Genomic DNA, 4,404 nt, shown 5'->3' with positions numbered 1-4,404 from the left:
TTCAATTTCAGCCTCAAATAACGAGCTTTAACACATTTTTCGCGATAATCCGAGTTTGCGAATGTTGGTTTGTGGCACACCGGCACCCCAAATGTCTTCCGTTGGTGCTCAAACTTTGCGTGGCCGCTTTATCAGACCCGAGGAACTTTCTATGTGATTTCCGGAGAATTTTGTTCGGGACCCCAAGATCCAAAAAACGTGTATTATACACTTCAATTTCAAACCGTTCGGAAGGTCGACAGGACCGACTGTTTCTTTTTCTCCTGTTTTTCAATCACGAGTCCGAGCTCATTTCAGGAATCAACCCGTTCGATTTCGTGAATCAACCTTTGTTCGATTTGACCTCAAATAACGAGCTTTAACACATTTTTCACGATAATCCGAGTTTCGGCGAATCTTGGTTTGTGGCACACCGGCACCCCAACTGTCTTCTGTTGGTGCTCAAACTTTGCTTCGCCGCTTTATCGACCGAAGAACATTCTATGTGATTTCCGGAGAATTTTGTTCCGGGACCGGAATCCTAAAACCGTGTATTATACACTTCAATTTCGGCCGTTCGGAAGGTCGTAACGGACCCTGTTTCTTTTTCTCCCTGTTTTTCAATCACGCGTCCGAGCTCATTTCAGGAATCAACCTGTTCGATTTCAGCCTCAAATAACGAGCTTTAACACATTTTTCACGATAATCCAGGTTTCGCGAATCTTTGGTTTCAGGCACACCAAGCACCCCAAATGTCTTCCGTTGGTGCTCAAACTTTGCGTGGCCACTTTATCTGACCCGAGGAACTTTTTATGTGATTTCCGGAGAATTTTGTTCCGTGATCCCGGAATCCCAAAAAAACGTGTATTATACACTTCAATTTCAGCCGTTCGGAAGGTCGTACCGGACCCAGTTTCTTTTTCTCTCTGTTTTTCAATCACGAGTCCGAGCTCATTTCAGGAATCAACCCGTTCGATTTCAGGAATCAACCTGTTCGATTTCAGCCTCAAATAACGAGCTTTAACACATTTTTCACGAAATCGAGTTTGGCGAATCTTTGGTTTGGCACACTGCAGCACCCCCAAATGTATTCCGTTGGTGCTCAAACTTTGCGTGGTCGCTTTATCTGACCCGATGAACTTTCTATGTGATTTCCGGAGAATTTTTATCCGGGACCCCGGAATCCTGAAAAACCGTGTATTATACACTTCAATTTCAGCTGTTCGGAAGGTCGTACCGGACCCTGTTTCTTTTTCTCCCTGTTTTTCAATCACGCGTCCGAGCTCATTTCAGGAATCAACTTTGTTCGATATCGGGAATCAACTGTTCGATTTCACCTCAAATAACGAGCTTTAACACATTTTTCACGATAATCCGAGTTTCGGCGAATCTTTGGTTTTTGCACACCGACACCCCCAAATGTCTTCCGTTGGTGCTCAAACTTTGCGTGGCCTCTTTATCGACCCGGGAACTTTTTTGTGATTTCCGGAGAATTTTTTTCCGCGACCGGAATCCAAAAACGTGTATTATACACTTCAATTTCGGCCCGTTTGGAAGGTCGTATCGGGCCCCCTGTTTCTTTTTCTCCTGTTTTTCAATCACGAGTCCGAGCTCATTTCAGGAATCAACCCGTTCGATTTCAGGAATCAACTGTTCGATTTTGACCTCAAATAACGAGCTTTAACACATTTTTCACGATAATCCGAGTTTCGACGAATCTTTGGTTTTGGCACACCGGCACCCCCAAATGTATTCCGTTGGTGCTCAAACTTTGCGTGGCCGCTTTATCAGACCCGAGGAACTTTCTATGTGATTTCCGGAGAATTTTGTTCGGAACCCCGGATCCGAAAAACCGTGTATTAATACACTTCAATTTGGCCGTTCGGAAAGTCGTACCTGACCCTATTTCTTTTTCTCGCTGTTTTTCAATCACGAGTCCGAGCTCATTTCAGGAATCAAACTGTTCGATTTCAGGAATCAACCTGTTTGATTTGAGCCTCAAATAACGAGTTTTAACACGTTTTTCACGATAATCCGAGTTTGGCGAATCTTTGGTTTCGGCACACCGGCACCCTCAAATGTTTTCCGTTGGTGCTCAAACTTTGCGAGGCCGCTTTATCTAACCCGATGAACTTTCTATGTGATTTCCGGAGAATTTTGTTCGGGACCCTGGAATCCCCAAAAACCGTGTATTATACACTTCAATTTCACCGTTCGGAAGGTCGTACCGCACTGTTTCTTTTTCTCCTGTTTTTCAATCACGCGTCCGAGCTCATTTCAGGAATCAACTTTGTTCGATTTCAGGAATCAACCTGTTCGATTTCAGCCTCAAATAACGAGATTTAACACATTTTTCACGATAATCCGAGTTTTTTGAATGCTAGTTTGTGGCACACCGCACCCCAAATGTCTTCCGTTGGTGCTCAAACTTTGCGTGGCCGCTTTATCGACCCGAGGAACTTTCTATGTGATTTCCGGAGAATTTTTATCCGGGACCTCGGAATCCTGAAAAACCGTGTATTATTATACACTTCAATTTTTAGCCGTTCGGAAGGTCGACGGACCCTGTTTCTTTTTCTCCCTGTTTTTCAATCACGCGTCCGAGCTCATTTCAGAAATCAACCCGTTCGATTTCAGGAATAAACCTGTTCGATTTCAGCCTCAAATAACGAGCTTTAACACATTTTTCACGATAATCCGAGTTTCGGCGAATGCTTGTTTGTGGCACACCGGCACCCTCAAATGTCTTCCGTTGGTGCTCAAACTTTGCGTGGCCGCTTTATCTGACCCGAGGAACTTTCTATGTGATTTCTGGAAAATTTTGTTCGGGACCGGAATCCTAAAAAACCGTGTATTATACACTTCAATTTCAGCCGTTCGGAAGGTCGTACGGACCCTGTTTCTTTTTCTCCCTATTTTTCAATCACGCGTCCGAGCTCATTTCAGGAATCAACTGTTCGATTTGACCTCAAATAACGAGCTTTAACACATTTTCACGATAATCCGAGTTTCGGCGAATCTTTGGTTTGTCAGGCACACCGGCACCCCCAAATGTCTTCCGTTGGTGCTCAAACTTTGCGTGGCCGCTTTATCGACCCGAGGAACTTTCTATGTGATTTCCGGAGAATTTTTATCCAGGACCCCGGAATCCCGAAAAACCGTGTATTATACACTTCAATTTGTAGTTCGGAAGGTAAATCAGGACCTGTTTCTTTTTCTCCCTGTTTTTCAATCACGCCTCCGAGCTCATTTCAGGAATCAACCTGTTCGATTTCAGGAATCAACCTGTTCGATTTCAGCCTCAAATAACGAGCTTTAACACATTTTTCACGATAATCCGAGTTTCGGCGAATGCTGGTTTGTGGCACACCGGCACCCCCAAATGTCATCCGTTGGTGCTCAAACTTTGCGTGGCCGCTTTATCTGACCCGAGGAACTTTTTATGTGATTTCCGGAGAATTTTGTTCCGGGACCCCGGAATCCCGAAAAAACGTATATTATACACTTCAATTTCAGCCGTTCGGAAGGTCGTACCGGACCCTGTTTCTTTTTCTCGCTGTTTTTCAATCACGAGTCCGAGCTCATTTCAGGAATCAACCCGTTCGATTTAAGGAATCAACCTTTTCAATTTCAGCATCAAATAACGAGCTTTAACACATTTTTCACGATAATCCGAGTTTCGGCGAATGCTGGTTTGTGGCACACCGGCACCCCCAAATGTCTTCCGTTGGTGCTCAAACTTTGCGTGGCCGCTTTATCTGACCCGAGGAACTTTCTATGTGATTTCCGGAGAATTTTGTTCCGGGACCCCAAGATCCCGAAAAAACGTGTATTATAACTTCAATTTCGGCCGTTCGGAAGGTAAACCTAGGACCCTGTTTCTTTTTTCTCCTGTTTTTCAATCACGAGTCCGAGCTCATTTCAGGAATTAACCCGTTTGATTTCAGGAATCAACCTGTTCGATTTGAGCCTCAAATAACGAGCTTTAACACATTTTTCACGATAATCCGAGTTTTGGCGAATCTTTGGTTTGTGGCACACCGGCACCCCAACTGTCTTGTTGGTGCTCAAACTTTGCTTCGCTTTATCTCGACCGAAGAACATTCTATGTGATTTCGGAGAATTTTGTTCGGGACCCCGGAATCTTTAAAACCGTGTATTATATACACTTCAATTTCACCGTTCGGAAGGTCGACGGACCTGTTTCTTTTTCTCCTGTTTTTCAATCACGCGTCCGAGCTTATTTCAGGAATCAACCTCTTCGATTTCAGCCTCAAATTACGAGCTTTAACACATTTTTCACGATAATCCAGGTTTCGGCGAATCTTGGTTTCAGGTACACCAAGCACCCCAAATGTCTTCCGTTGGTGCTCAAACTTTGCGTGGCCACTTTATCTGACCCGAGGAACTTTTTATGTGATTTAG

Source organism: Silene latifolia, chromosome X (genome assembly GCF_048544455.1).
Source record: "Silene latifolia isolate original U9 population chromosome X, ASM4854445v1, whole genome shotgun sequence".
NCBI classification, from domain to species: Eukaryota; Viridiplantae; Streptophyta; class Magnoliopsida; order Caryophyllales; family Caryophyllaceae; genus Silene; species Silene latifolia.
Note: the sequence above shows the minus strand (reverse complement) of the source record.